Source organism: Bos taurus, chromosome 1 (genome assembly GCF_002263795.3).
Source record: "Bos taurus isolate L1 Dominette 01449 registration number 42190680 breed Hereford chromosome 1, ARS-UCD2.0, whole genome shotgun sequence".
In the NCBI taxonomy this organism is placed as follows: domain Eukaryota; kingdom Metazoa; phylum Chordata; class Mammalia; order Artiodactyla; family Bovidae; genus Bos; species Bos taurus.
Genome location: NC_037328.1, coordinates 129,385,209 through 129,401,028, shown reverse-complemented (window position 1 = coordinate 129,401,028; position 15,820 = coordinate 129,385,209).

Sequence of the window (15,820 nt, the reverse complement as noted above, 5' to 3'; positions counted from 1 at the left end):
GCAAAGTGATGTCTCAGCTTTTTAATATACCATCTAGGTTAATCATAGCTTTTCTCTTTGAGGAGCAGGTGTCTTTTAATTTCATGGCTACATTCACTGTCTGCAGTAATTTTGGAGCCCAAGATAATAAAATCTGCCACTGTTTCTTCTTTTTCCCCTTCTATCTGCCATGAAGTGATGGGACCAGATGCCATGATCTTAGTTTTTTTAATGTTGAATTTAAAGCCTTATGGTATAGTCAGAATCAGCTTTGATCTGTCTTCTGAGAAGGAGCTGGAGAGAAACACTACTCGGTCTCAGACCACAGAGTTCCTGATGTCAGAGGAACCGGTGCTTTCTCTTCTCCCTCCCACGTTTCCTCTTCTGTGCCTGTGTGGTTTTCCATGAAGCAGTCACTGAGATGGAGTTAAAGGTGTAAAAAGTTTACAGGGGAGTGACGCCTGTGAAAAAGAAGGGGTAGAAGTAGGATGGGCAGGGGGAGCCAGCAGACCATGATGGAGACCCTATGGTCTTTGACAGCTGGTGGAGCTCTGGGGTTCAGAATGCCCTCTAGAGACATCCTGTGTTAGATAGAAATGACCAGGCCCTATAGGCCCACTCTGCTAAGTCATTGGCCAGAGTTTGCTGTGAAAGTAGCTGGACCTTGGCTTGAAAACTAGGCCTACCACCTGGAGGTGGTCAGGAAGCCATGACCCTCCCATATGGGAGCCACTCTTTCTGAAGGTGGATCTGAGCAGTGGATCTGTTTCTGCCACACCTTCTACCAACCGGTCTTTGTCTATGCCTGTTAGGCTGCTGACGTCTGGAGCAGTGCTGTGCTCAGAGGTCCCACTGGCTGAATGAATGAAAGAATGAATGAACTATGGCATGAGTGAAGGAAAGAAGGATGGTCCGGATAAAAGAATGCAGGAATGATGAAACAGCCAGAGAAAAGAACAAATTGAATAAAGATACTTCGGCAACAGAACTACCAACTGGGTCACTTAGGGATGAGATGATTGTGTCCATCCCCCCAGGGGTTCTTTGAAAAATCACTTGACTGCTTCCTTCTGGGGCAGAGGTGTCTTCTCTCCTGCCCATTCCTCAGTGATGACAGCAATTCTTTTTCTTCTGAGCCGTCAGCTTTTGGATTAAGTCTCCATTCTTCCCTCGAAGGCAGCTTTGCTAAAGGCATGGAGAACAGATTGCCTGTGAAGGCTGTGTTGCTCTTCGTATCTCAGACCAGATGTGGTAATTGATTGCACTACCCTGAGTCGTCCATCTTTATTGCTCTCCATCTGCCCAGATGGCACCTGAGCCTCCAGTTGTGGCCACAGTCAGTGGCAGAGTGCTCCCTTCCATGGGTTCCTCTCAGAGCTGTGCACTAATTGGCCTGTGTCTCTTTGGGCAGTTCCAGGACATGTAATTGGGACTTATTCTGACAGTCTGGCCTCATCAGGAGAATGTGCTGTAGAAATAAACCCTACTGGAGGGGATAATTTTCCCAAGATCATTTTTGAAAAGGACAAGTTGAACTTCACACTATGCTTTGGGCAAGACTCCCCCTATTTTTCCCTTCCAAGAGGTGGAAGTATGAAACATGTCAGTGAGCCCCTATGCTTTTAAACTTTTGCATATACTGAGTTAGTCAGCTTAGGCTATGCTATGATGTGGCAACAAACAATCCCCGCATCTCAATGGGTTATAAAAACGATGATCTACTTCTTGCTCAGGCTATGTGTACGTCTTGGGTTAACTACAGCTCTGCTCCATGTTTACACTTGGACCTTTTTGGGGATGTTGCCTTGTGGCAGAAGGGAGAAAGACAGAGAAGCATAAGCTGGATCTTACTGCTTTGGCGCAAAAGTGATATGGCCTTTCTATTCATGTTTTATTAACCCGAGTAGATCATATGCCACTTTCAAGTTCAACAGGCTTAGGATGTGTAGTCATCCCACAGGCCACAGGTCTGATGCAGGAAAGTAGAATCCTCCCAGGGAAGGCTAGTATTGTGTCATAACCTGCAGAACCACTTGCATTTACAGTGAGGAGTAGAGCAAGGTGGCTTGAATGGTCTTGTGAGCTTTCAGGTGTGGAAAGCCTTTACACCTGCAGGTGAAGCACAGGATTTAGTGACTGGGAGCCTAATGTCTGGTTGGATCTCCACCTATGTTTGTGTGACGTTCAGCAAATTGCGTGACCTCTCTGAACCTCTAAATGTGCATAATAACATCTACCCATTAAGGCTGTTGTGAAGATTAAATCGGGTGTCTGGCAGGTGCATAATACATGGGAGATTTTATTATGATAAAGTAGTTCAGGCTTGCCTTGGGCAAGTTGGAAAACTCAGAGAAATAGGTAGAAATAAATAATGCTAAAGCACTTCTTGCCACCCAAAGACAGCCAATGCTAAAATTTTGGCATATTTCCTTCAAAAGATGAAAGCAAGCTATTTTTAAAGCTGCAGCTGTTCTGTGTTTGGGCAGAAGGACAAGGAAGGCATTTGTTTGGGAAGACACCTTAATGGGCTTTTTAGCTGCCCTCCCTTGCTCTACCTGGCTAGTCTGGATGTGTTGAAATAGAAGTTTTCTGAATTCTCTGCATGCTAATCAGACAGGAATTTTTTAAATCTTCTCTTGAAAGCAGAGAGGAAGGGGATCTGTTTAGGGGGCTCCAGAAAGAAAGAATGTGAACAGAGTGAAAGTCTAAGAGTTGATCTGAGACAGAGATACATGTAAGGAAAAAGTGAGGAACACCCAGAGAGAGAGAAAGAAAGAGAAGGATAAAATGGAGAACAGGTAACACAGAAAGACCCAGAGTCGGACACATAGAAAACCAGAGAGGAACAGGAACATATACCTACACAGGCGGAGAGTGAAGCCCAGTGACACCAGGCCTGCTTTGTCAGACAAGAAGCCAAGCAGGTTTTGCTTGGTCAGGGCACTGGCATGTACAGTGAACTTCAGAGACAAATGCTTTTTTTTTTTTTTTTTTTTTAGCTCTCAGCATTTTCGCACTCTCTGCTATACAATAATTCCCCCTCCCCCAGCCCCAGCCCCACTCACTACTGCCCCATCCTCAAAACTTTTGGATAAAAGCCTCTTTGCAAAACAGCCTGATGCTGCTGGTGCCTTGGCAAATGCAGAAGATAGGTCCCTGTTCAGAGAGCGATAAAGTGGCTTAGGGAGAGGAGCAGGGACAAGGGGACTGGTGCTGAGGTCTCTTGAGGGGATTGACAACAGAACCAGGAGAGGCTTTGGAATAAGAGGTGAAGGGCAACCTCTAGAAAAATGAAATCCCCCTTTCTCAGGGGAGCCTTGACATCTCAAGGAGGAGGTTTTGGATCCCTGTCTTTCTGTGAGATTGAGTTATATTTAGACATTTAAAAAATCTGGGGGCTTCCTTGGTGGCTCAGTGATAAAGAATCTACCTGCCAATGCAGGAGATGCAAAAGACTCCAATTCGATCCCTGATCCAGGAAGATGCCACATGTCTTGGAGCGACTAAGCCCTTGCACCTCAATTACTGAGCCTGTGCTCTAGAGCCCAGGACCACAACTACCGAGCCCACGTGCTGCAACTACAGAAGCCCGTACACCTAGAGCCCATGCTCCACAGCAAGAGAAGGCGCCACAGTGAGAAGCCCATGCACCACATCTAGAGGGTAGCCCCCACTCACCACAACTAAAGAAAGCCCGCACGACAACGAAGACCCAGCACAGCCAAGAGGATATAAAATTGTATAAAAAAATCTGGTGATTGAGATGTATTAAATATCAGATATAGTCCAATATCGTAATGATAGTCCTAGATGGAGATATAGATATTTCACATAGTTGAAATCGTACTGTCGACATAGTGTATAGCCTGCTTTTTCTCCTAAGCATTAAGATTTCAAACATTCTCTTACATCATTAAAAACTCTCCATAAACATCATTTTAGGGCATTTATGTTCTAACAGCTCTTGCGTTACTCTCCTTTCCACTCACAGCCCCTGGAGCTCCTCCTGGCTCCAGCTGTCTACCTACTTTGTTTTATGAATTCTTGACTGAGCTAGAGGAGGGGCCTCTGACAAGGTCCGCGGCCGGCTCAATTATGGAAAACATGGCCTGAGTCACAAGATGAGTGATTGCTATGTCCCTCCTGCCTGCTACCAGAGCCGTCACAGAGATGCTTCCAGAGTGCTGGCTCAATTTTGTTATTTGCCGTTGTGGTTAATGAAAAGATGAAATTGGAGCCTATGAACACAAGATGTGGGCAGCACCATAATTAGCCTTTTGGAAGGTGAAGGATCCACTTTAAAATAAAAGAAAATAGCTTTACTCCCACAATGAAATGGTTGCAATTTTCCGGTTAATGCAGAACCTGCAGTATTTCTGTAATTATGTCCCATAGGTCTTCGATTCATGGTAATTTCTTCCTTTTTCTCTCTTTTCCCTCTTTTTCTTTTTTACTTCTAAGTAAATTCTCTTGGGTATCAAGAAGACTAAATAACATTATTTGCAAACAGGAGGGAAAAAACTCTTTCCCAGGTGATGAATGCATTTTATTTTGAAAAGTAAAAAAATAAAAGGCTGAATAATTAAGTTCTTAACCTAGTAGTGTTAGTGTTAGTTGCTCAGTGAGTCTGACATTTTGCGACCCCATGGACTGTAGCCTGCCAGGCTCCCCTGTCCATAGAATTCTCCAGTTAAAAATAGTGTAGTGGGTTACCATTCCCTTCTCCAGGGGATCTTTCTGACCCAGGGATAGAACCCAGGTCTCCTGCATTGCAGGTGGATTCTTCACTGTTTGAGCCAGCAGGGAAGCCACATACTTAGTATAGCTGGGCTGTCTAAAATTCAGCCAAACCTATACAGACAAGATTTGGTTTTGTTTCTTCATCCAAAGGCAGGTGTCCTGAACAAAGAAAGGCCATTTCCTGGAGGTGACAGACAGCGGAGACAATCACAGGCAGGATGAGGCCGCCAGAGTGGTGGGGCCAGGCGACCTGGCCTCTGCCCCAGACCAGACCTTGAGACCCTCACTTTACTTCCCTCTGCCTCAGTTTCCTTACCTGTAAGATGCCTAAAACTCCCTGCCTTGCAGGCCTGTGGCAAGTATGTGACAGCGCCTAGCACAGGGCCTGAATCACAGTCGGGCTCAACAATAGTAATGATTCCTTTTACCCTGTGGCCATCGAGTGAATGAACATATAACACAGAGAGAGCCTGAGCCAGTGGTGACTCAATGCCTTCAGAAGGCTTACTGTACCAGGAGTCTAGAAGATGCCCAAAATGAAAAGCTTTTGATTTTCTCAAAGTAGCACCTTGAGGAGTTTTGCAGCAAATAATCTTGCAAGACAGGCGCTGTGTCCCTGTTTTACAGTTGGGAAGATGGTGACTCAGCAACTTGCCCAAGGACACACATCTTGTAAGTGGTAGAGAGATCGCCCTTTCTATCAGATTCCCGATCCTAGGCTCATTTCTCTGCAGTTTTGCTCAGATCCTGTCCTGGTTCTACTGTTTATGCACTTTTCTATTAAAAAAACTGTTTTTGGCTGTGCCGAGTCTTTGTTGCAATTCATAGGCTTTCTCTAGTTGTGGTGTGTGTGGGCCTCACTAGTTATGGTGTGTGGGCTTCTCTTTTCATGCATGGGCTCTAGAATGGGGCCTCAGTAGTCGTGGTGCACAGGCTTGGTTGCCCCATGGCATGTAGGAGCTCAGTTCCCAGACCAGGGATCAAACCCATATCCCCTGCTTTGCAAAGCTGATTTTTAACCACTGGACCACCAGGGAAGTCCCTGTACTAAATTTCATCTGCAACATGGGCATGTTGCTTCTGAAATTGGTCAAGTGTATGGTCTTTGTTACCAGACAGATCTGAATTCAAGCTCCAGACCTCCCATCCTTCAACTATATGACTTTAGAAAAGAAACAACATTCCTGGGGTCCATCCATAAAATAAGAATCTTGAACAGAACCTGGCTCATAGGTGCTGAAGACATAAATAGATAGTATTTATAAAGCAAATGTGTGCAGGATCTGGCCTCTCATAAGCATCCAGTGAAATAACGGCTTTAATGATCTCTCTCCTATGTCATTGTAAAGATTCACTGAGGTTACACACGTGAAAGGCTTTATAACTTGGGAAGCCTAGTTCCACGTGGGCCCTTATTACACATTTTATTTCACTAACTTCCATAACCTTCTTGGTAATAATGAACCTTATAACCTGGTGTGAGAAAACTCTTCCTGCAACTCAGTGCTCTCAGCTCTGAACTTCCCCCAGAACTGTGGGGACAGTTACCATATGAAAATGTTTGCAGGAGGCTCAGCCGTCAGTGCAGAGGCTTAAGCAGCAATCCTCCCTTCTGATTAGTTCCACTGCAGATCCTAGGCAAACAGAGTCCCCAGTCCCTCAGCACAGGCAGCACTGAGACTTGTCAGGTCAGGGGGAGGGGAGAGCTGATGTGATTAAAAATTCACTGTGGAACACAAGTGAACAAATTGTGCCCTTCAGGAAGACTGAAGATTGATTGCAGGGTCAATTTTCGGCCCCAGCCTGGGAATCTGTCCCCTGATCTGGGGATAGAAAAATCAGTCTTTGTTGGATCTGAGAGTCAGGTAGTGGGGAGAGGTCAGACAGACCAGGTAGGGCAGGAAGGGAGGTATGACAGACTGTGTGGGGACAGGATCCCTCCCTTCCCCTCTCGCTGCCTGCCTCCCTCTCTCTTTTCCTTCTTCCTTTCTTCCCATAAATAATTCTTGAGTCCCAGTTGAGCCAGGTCAAGGTCTAGGCTCTGAGCTAGAGAATAAATCTAACCCAGCATTGGCCTCAAGGACACAAAAGTTCAGTACAATGACATTGGTCAGTCATATAGAGATCAGTACAGGTGTCATTAGGAAAAGTCCCTGATGCTGGGAAATATTGAGGGCAGAAGGAGAAGAGGGCATCAGAGGATGAGATGGCTGGATGGCATCATTGATGCAATGAACATGAACTTGGGCAAACTCCAGGAGATGGTGAGTGAAGGGAGGCCTGGAATGCTGCAGTCCATGGGGTCGCAAAGAGTCAGACACGACTGGGCGACTGAACAACAACAATGATAACAGGTGCCATGGAGCCCAGAGGCAGCTCAGCCTTGGTGGTGGTAGTAGGGGGTTGGGGAGTATCCAGGGTGTCTTCTTCCAGCAGAGATGATATCTGAACTGAATTTTGAGAGGCATTGGACAGACAGAGGTGGGACTTAGAAGAGCCTGGGCACTGGCCCTGGGATACCTGGGGAATACAAATAATTCAGGGAGAGCAAGAATGTGAGGAAGGTGAGGCTGGAGAGGCAGTCTGGGCTTGAAGCATTTTATAAGCCAGGCTGTAGTGTGAGAAAAGTGAATCAGACAGGCCCATGGTATGTCTGATGATCTCAAATCCTAATTCTGCTATTTAACATCGTATAGCTATTTAGCTAATTGTACAGTTTCTCATGCTTGCTAACACCTACTTTATAGAGTTGAATCTCCAAGTCGGTGTCTGGCCCATTTGGACTGTCAGCAAATGGCAATTCTTTCTTTGCCCCAAGTGTATAGATTGGAGAGAGTGTGGGACAGGAAACCAGGCAGGTCGGAGTCTGGCTAGTAACCTTTCCCTCCCTGGTAGAATTACCTATTACCAAGCCCTTGAAACTCATATAGTAGCTTCTGCTACTGCTGCTGCTAAGTCACTTCAGTCGTGTCCGACTCCGTGCGACCCCATAGACGGCAGCCCACCAGGCTCCCCCGTCCCTGGGATTCTCCAGGCAAGAACACTGGAGTGGGTTGCCATTTCCTTCTCCAATGCATGAAAGTGAAAAGTGAAAGTGAAGTCGCTCAGTTGTGTCTGACTCTTCGAGACCCCATGGACTGCAGCCTACCAGGCTCCTCCACCCATGGGATTTTCCCGGCAAGAGTACTGGAGTGGGGTGCCATTGCCTTCTCCTCATATAGTAGCTAGAGCCCTAGAACTCAGAGTCTCCTGGTGAGCTTCAGATTCTAGCCTCTTGGTTGGGGTGTGAGGTTTCAGGGGAGCCCCTCTGTGTCTGTGCAGCCTGGAGGCAGTGACAGTCATCAGCCAGTGTGCTGTGGGTGCAGACGATGAGGGTGCCAATGGGTGAGGCCCTTGCCTTCGGTAGAATGGATGTTTACAGACTGAGTGTGTGTATCCTCTTTCATTTCTGAAGGGGTAAACAGGGTGTACTTGTTTACCACAGCACCCAGCAGTACCAGGGCCTGGGACACCTTGGTTGCATGAATGCACAAACTATCTGTTTCTCCTCATTTTCTCTTCCCTCCGAGTCATGCCTGCCCCACTCAGACTGGTAGGAGGCCCCAGGTCATGAAGTCTGGGGAGGTTATCCTGGGAAGTGGGTTTCCCCTTGCCCTTCAGTCTACTCCCATCTACTCCCAGAGAGGATGATAGACTTGACCAGGCATGTGGGAGTTTGCCCAACCTTCTGGGAAGGGTCCCTTTCCTAGCTCTGGAGAAGGGAATGGCAACGCACTTCAGTATTCCTGCCTGGAGAACCTCATGGACAGAGGAGCCTGGTGGGCTACAGTCCATGAAGTCACAAAGAGTTGGACGTGACTGAGCAACTAACATAGGAGAAGGCAATGGCACCCCACTCCAGTACTCTTGCCCGGAAAATCCCCATGGAATTGGGGGGCCTGATAGGCTGCCAGTCCATGGGGTCCGCTAGGAGTCGGATTACACTGAGTGACTTTCACTTTCACTTTTCACTTTCATGCATGGAGAAGGAAATGGCAAGCCCATTCCATGTTCTTTGCCTGGAGAATCCCATGGGACGGGGAGCTGGTGGGCTGCCGTCTATGGGGTCGCACAGAGTTGGACACGACTGAAGTGACTTAGCAGCAGCAGCTGCTAGACTATTCTCTAGCTAGACTATTCTGGAAAAAGATATTAAAGGAAAAACAGCATCTGGGTCCTGTTCATTCAAGAGGCTTTGAGGTCTAGGCAATGGTTTGAGGGTATTTTAACAACTCTGCTGATTAATGAAAAAAAGAATTGATCAGCAGGCCAAACTTTTCCAGTGTTGGCCCAGGTTCAGACTTAATTATAACTGCAGCTCAAATCATAGGCTTTGGCTGCCCCCAAAAGCACAGGTGGCCCTCAGAAGCACGGGCAATGCTAATATGCTGGCCTGCACTGAAGTCAACAAAATGAAGCAAATCAGAGCAACAAGGATGGCAGAGAAAGCCAGGCAATAGTTTTCCTCCCCTGAGATTAACAGAAGACTATAGAGTCCCTTAGTGGAACAGATGAATTTAATCACCCATTACCTTAGGACAATCACTAAAATTAAAAAAAATGATCTCATATCCCCAAGCAATGGAAATTCCACTGATAAATTCAAGCTATAACAAGAAGGCGGTCTTGATACCGAATACTGTGGCTGGGTTTTTAAATAAATGGGTCATTTTATGAAACAGTGTGCTTACTATCAAATCATATACCCAGCTTTTACAAAAGACTAAAAAGAAATATTTTCCACATACTAGAATACAATTTCATGGCTGGGCAGAAGCAACCGGGCCTTATCCTGCTGGAGGGCATGCCCACTCCAGCCAGCACTCTGCTTCTCATAAAAAAAAAACAGCCAAGATAATTGCAATGGATAAGAACAGCTTTGGAGTAAGTTCTTCCCCTCCTCCTTTTAAACCTGTGGCATTCATACTATGCCAACCCCAGCCAGCACTTGAGCCCAGACATGGCACTGGTTCTTCCCTAGGAAAGAGCCCTGCAGGATGGTGCACCCAGTTCATCACAAAATTACACACCGTTTGTACTGTTTTCGATGCTGCTCCAATTCATAAATCCCAACCAATAACTGTGGTATGTATATACAATGGAATATTACTCAGCCATTAAAAGGAACACAATTTGAGTCAGTGCTAATGAGGTGGATAAACCTAGAGCCTATTATACAGAGTGAAGTAAGTCAGAAAAGCAAATATCCTATATTTACACATATATATATGGAATCTAGAAAGATGGTGCTGATGAATGTATTTACAGGGCAACAATGGAGACACAGACATAGAGAAAGGACTTAAGGACACCGGCAGCAGGGAGGGAGGAGGTGGGATGAATGGAGAGAGTAACATGGAAACATATACACTACTGTAGGTAGAACAGATAACCGATGAGAATTTGCTGTAGACACAGGGAACTCAAACCAGGGCTCTGCAACAACCTAGGGGTGAAGGGAAGGGGTGGGAGGAGGGAGGGAGGTTCAAGAGGGTGGGGACATATGTATACCTATGGCTGACTCCTGCTGATGTATGGCAGAGGCCAATACAGTATTGTGAAGCAATTATCCTTCAATTAAAAATATATAAATTTATTTTAAAAAGAAAAGCAACATAGAAGTTCTTTAGGAAAGAGGAGGGGTTTTCTTTCCAATACAGAGAAGTCCAAGACGTATGCATTTACTAACCCTTGACTTCCCCAACCAACACGTCTCAGCCTGATTTCCAACTGGGTAGCAACACGGTCTTAATGGGCTGTTAGGGCATCCATTTTTGTTAATTTCGCAGTCAACAATTTCCTCCCTGGTTTAAGTGGCCTGCAGACTGTGAATTGTGAGTCCTCATTAGAAGGGAAGAGGTATTGTCCCGCACTTGGCGGCTTTCATACATCATGTTTTCAGGTGGCTTTAGCATGCTGGAACATTGTGAGCACAGGCCCTGACAAGAATAATCCCGAGATGTGACTCTGTGTTGGGCAGCAGCACTCGAAACAGTTCTGCGATCCCATCTGTGATTCACCGAACATTCGTGCCGAGGCACAGACAAAGGTGAATTAGTTCCAGACAAAATGCATCAATGCTCTATTGAATAGTCAATTATTAAACACATAATGGAATCTGTGGTTAGCAAGGCATGCTGACGATGTGCCGTGTTTGCACAATTTCTAACAGGAAAGGAAGGCTGGCTTCTAGTTTTTGAAAAATGGAACGGTTCAGTGGTATTTAAGGTAAACTTGAAAGCACATCTTCCCTTGGAGGTGCACGTGAGATTTGTGTTTATTATTCACATTTTCTTCCATTTCTCCATTTAATTAGACCTTGTGGCAGTTAACTTTTAAAATGCCGCAATCAGCAGCTCTGGAGGGGACCAGTAAGGGGTAGGTATCCCAAGGAGGTACACCATCTAACAGTCTTTGTATTTTTGATTTGTTTTGGCCTTTATTTGACTTATGTGTGAATGTAGATGTGTGTGTGCTGAAACTCACAGGGCTTCAAGCAAATTAGTGCATTAGGCAGCTCACCTTCCTATCCCCCTTCCTGGATCTCAAATTCTGAAATGGATGCAAAGCACCATCTCAGAGCTCTTCTCTTCCATCTATGCTGGCTTCTACACTACCTCAGGCAGTCCTGGGACACGAGAGGCTATTCAGTGGTTTGAATTTAGAGCACTGCTCTTGTAGCTCAAGCTGGATGATTAAGAACAAAACCACACAGAAACACTCCATTTAACGCATCAGGAGCCAGTGCTGCCCATCTCTCCAGGTTCTGCAGTGATCTATGCATCTTTGAAAATACCACCTCCTCTCTTTGGTTTACTCATCTTTAAAATGAGGGAAAGGGGTGACTTAAAAAAATCTTTGGTTGCTCACGTACATATTACAATCAGATGCCAAATTTTGGGTGCTTGCATTGTTCACTGAACAGTTTTAACTAACGGGGTAGGAACGTGAGATGGTTTCATCTTTCTGTAACCATTGCCTTCAGCTGGGTATGTTGATTCCTCTCTTTAGCAACATCACAGCAAGATTCTGTCACTTTCCTGTCACTTGCCACTATTAGACGTTGAGTCCAGTTGAAATCTGAAACTCCATTTATTCTTTGAAGACTTTTTTTTTTTTTTTTGATGTAGACCATTTTAAAGTCTTTATTGAGTTTGTTATGACACTGTTTTATATTTTAGGTTTTTGGTCATGAGTCATATGGGATCTTAGCTTCCCAACAGGGGGTTGAATCTGCACCCCCTGCACTGGAAGGCAAAGCTTTAACCACTGGACCGCCAGAGAAGTCCCTGAAACTCCATTTATGTACCCCCCTGCTCTTCTCCCCCAGGGAAGACTCTACCAATATGCTATGATCTGAATGCTCATGTCCACCCCGACCTCCAAATCATATGCTGAAATCCTAACTCCCAGATGTGATGGTATTAGGATGTGGGGCTTCAAGGAGGTGTTGATATCACGAGGGTGCCCTCATGGATGGAATTAGTTCCTTATAAAACAGACTCCATAGAGCTCCTTAACCCCTTCCATCATGTGAGGATATGATGACAAGTCCACATGTGAGAAGATAGCGCTCACCTGGCCATGCATGTGGACACTGTGATCTCACACTTCCGGCCTCCAGAATTGTGAGAAATAAATTTCTGTTGTGTGTAAGTGATGCACTCTGTGGTACTTTGTTATAGCAGCCCAAATAGACTAAGACATTGAGACTTTAGGACTTGGAGAAGGGAGGGGGGGTTACTCCCCTGCCTGGCACCTGAGAATTGGGGGTGCAGTCAACCATGCACACACTTGCTCTTCTCCATCCCTTGGATCCCAGGTCTAGGGTAAGGAAGAGAAAAACAGGGAGCAGAAGTCCTCCCTCATCCGTGATCACTGGCCAGTGGAGGAGGCACGTTCTGCTGGCCTCGCTAAGCTTTGCTGGGAGTCCGTCTCTGGCTGGAGGCTGATGTGGGGGTCCTCGCATCAATGGTGATCAGATCATGAGCTCTGGGGACAGTGCTCAGCTTCCTCACAGCTGAGGATTTCTCCAGAAAAGGGAAAACAGTGTTTCTTTATTTTCTCCATAGTTCATGTTTCTAATGCCCCTTTCTGGGTGAGACATGAATCACATCTCATTTGGCCACTGGTCGCTCAGAAAGCCCATGGCTTCTGTGTGCTCCTCTAACCTCAGTGTTATCCTCTTGGGGTCAAGAAGAAGAGTCCTTTCCTGTACCAGCCACAAGTCACATGTGGTGGTGGTGGTAGACTCTTGATACCACAATTCTGACTTACTCTGCTGGTGTGGGCTGCAACAGCCAGCCTCCCACCTTGAGAAGTTTCTAGCAGAGAAGTGGGCTGTAGCCTCTGTTTAAACATATACCTTAAATTGTAGGGAACATGTGTCAAGCTTTCCCCCATATTCATCACCAACCACCCCTCCATCCAGCATCAGCTCTGGAGGTGTCTGTGAAGACCCTGTCCACCGAACCACTCAGGGATGCGTGAAGCCAGCTCTCCTCTCTTGCAGGCTCCTCAGTCATCTCTTGGAGCTTCATAAGCTGACTTCAGCAAAGGCTTGTGATTCTCTTCTCCACTGACCCCCATTCTCCTTGAGATATTACTTCTGGGCAGCTGGCCTTCAGAGTGAAGCTGGTGTTGGCCTGAGTCTGCCCTGCCCTTCATCCCTGCAACCCACACAGAGATGTATCTCTCTTTTCTTAGGGCAAGTCAAGGAGCCCCTGGGGCCAGAGAGTCTTAAGATCAATGGTGTCCATGTGTCTGCATGGCAGGCTTGCTCAGCAGACTGTCCCCACTCATCAAACTCAGACCTGTGACATTATTAATAAAACTCAACTTGAAAAAATAATAGACTGGCAAAGGGCAAGGTGGCCCATGGCAGAAGGTGGCAGGCCTGGTTCTGCCATTCCCTCCCAGCCCTTAAGGAGAGGGGTGGTGTCTGACTCTAGTTACTTTGTGCTCACTTTAAGATATAGAGTACATGGTGACTCTGTTCCCCCAGCATGAGGCTTTATGGGAAATCCCGAATCTTCTGGAAAAGTCCAGTCACAACATTTTGTTATTAGTATATGTGTTTTCTGATTTCATCATATCCTCACAGGGTGACATGACACCCCTCCTCAAATATAAAAAACTATTGAAACATAGGATGTATTTCTAAAGGGAACTCTGGTTCTCAAAGTTTATGATTTTAATTGCAACTGGGATAGGCTTGTGTTTCAGCCTGAATTGGGAAGATTGGTAGGATGAGGCCACCCTTCCTGCACCTGCTTGTGTGGCAGAGCCTGGAGGCTGGGTGACTGTGCAGGTCTGTAAATTCTAAAAGGAGGTCCCATGCTTCCAAGGAAGGGCCTAGTCTCCACAGTCAGGGAGACTATGGCTAATGTGTTGCCTTGAGACAGCTGAGGTAAGAATAGGCCTCCATGAGACGGGGCTCCACACAGGCTGAGAGGTGCACTGTGGGTGTACCATATTGGGGGGCGGAGTGGAGACAAAGGAAGACAGCCTGTGGCAGACTCCACACAGAAAATGAGTGAGTAACATCTGATGGGGTAACCGTTTTCCAGGCCTGCCACTTCTTGCTGACTTTCCCCAGAATGCTTGATGAAGCCTGACCTAGCGGCTGCTCCAGGCTCTCCCTCCAGGCTTGAGGGAAGGGCCTTTGTATCCGAGTAGCCCTGTCTTATCTCATCCCCTCATCACCATACACTTCTCTGGGCACCCATGTGGTGACAGCAGCCCCTCTTAGTTCAAGCTTCTTAGGGCAGGTTAGGCTATGTCATGGTAACAAATAAGCCCCCAGATCTCAGTGGCTTAGCACAGGAGTTCATTTCTGACTTAGATAAAGTCTGATATGAGTCAGTAAGGGCTGGTCTCCACCTGGTGACTCTGGCCCCAGACTCCCACCATTTTGGTATGCTGCCCTGTTAATATATGTCCTCTGAAATCTAGGGAAGGGAGGAGATCTCTTCCTGTGTCAACTTGGAGCTTTAATTTCCTTAATGGATCTTGCATTTCTTCACAGGCACTCCATATATTTGCCGTGTGCAAGGACTATTTCTATCTGCACCACAGACGTAATTCACTGCACTTGCCACATGAAGTTATGATGAGTTAGGACTGGACTTACCTGAGCCAGGCTAGATCTGGTAATGACACTGTGTATTTATATAGCCCTTTTACTTTCCAAGAGCTTTCAGATTTATCATCCATCTCATTTCACTTCTTCAACATCTTTCTGAGAGTGAAGGCCTGCTTCCTCAATTGGAGAAACCAAGTTCAGCACCGCTTGGTGCCTCAGCTGTATCCCATAGGTGTGACCGGGCCACCCAGCGGTCCAACTGCACGCTGAAACTGGGGTGAAAACAGATGGATGGAGTCCTCGCGTTCCTTCTGAACCCTCCTTCTCCTTCCTCCCTTCCACCTCCTGTCCACACTGCCTCCAGGTATCTTCCTTCCCCTCCTGTCTGGACCCTGTCCTTCTGTGCTCACTGCTACCACCCTTAGGTCTTGCAGGGACCTGAAAGTATCCAATGTAATAATGTAATAATAATTCAGTCAATTCCCACTGAATACTTGATGACTGCATCTTAAGCAGAGCGTACAGAGTTTGAAGTGGAGTGGTTGCAGCCTTTCTTAAGATTCTCAGATATTCTTAAGACTCTTAAAAATGTGTTAGAACTGCCTAAAGTAAGAGATTTGGCATTTAAATTGTGAAATACAAAGCACAGTTCTGTTTAGTGTGAAACAATATAAAATTTCAATTTTTTGAAACATAAGAAGAAATACAAGTAGAGTCTTGGAGTTAAACAAGATAGTTTGCACACATGCATTTATCCTTACTGCCTCTGGAGACACTAATACAATGGTAGAAAGAAGGAATGAAAATGGTATAAATCTGCCAAGATAAGGAGATTAGGAGCAAAGAAGACAGTGGGGAAGAGAGAGCAATGGGATTGGGGAAATGAGGTGTGGGTGGTGGTGAGGCTGAAATGCACATGACCTCAGCAGGGATGCAACGGAGGACCTGAAGGATTCCCATCCAGAGCCAGGAGGTTCA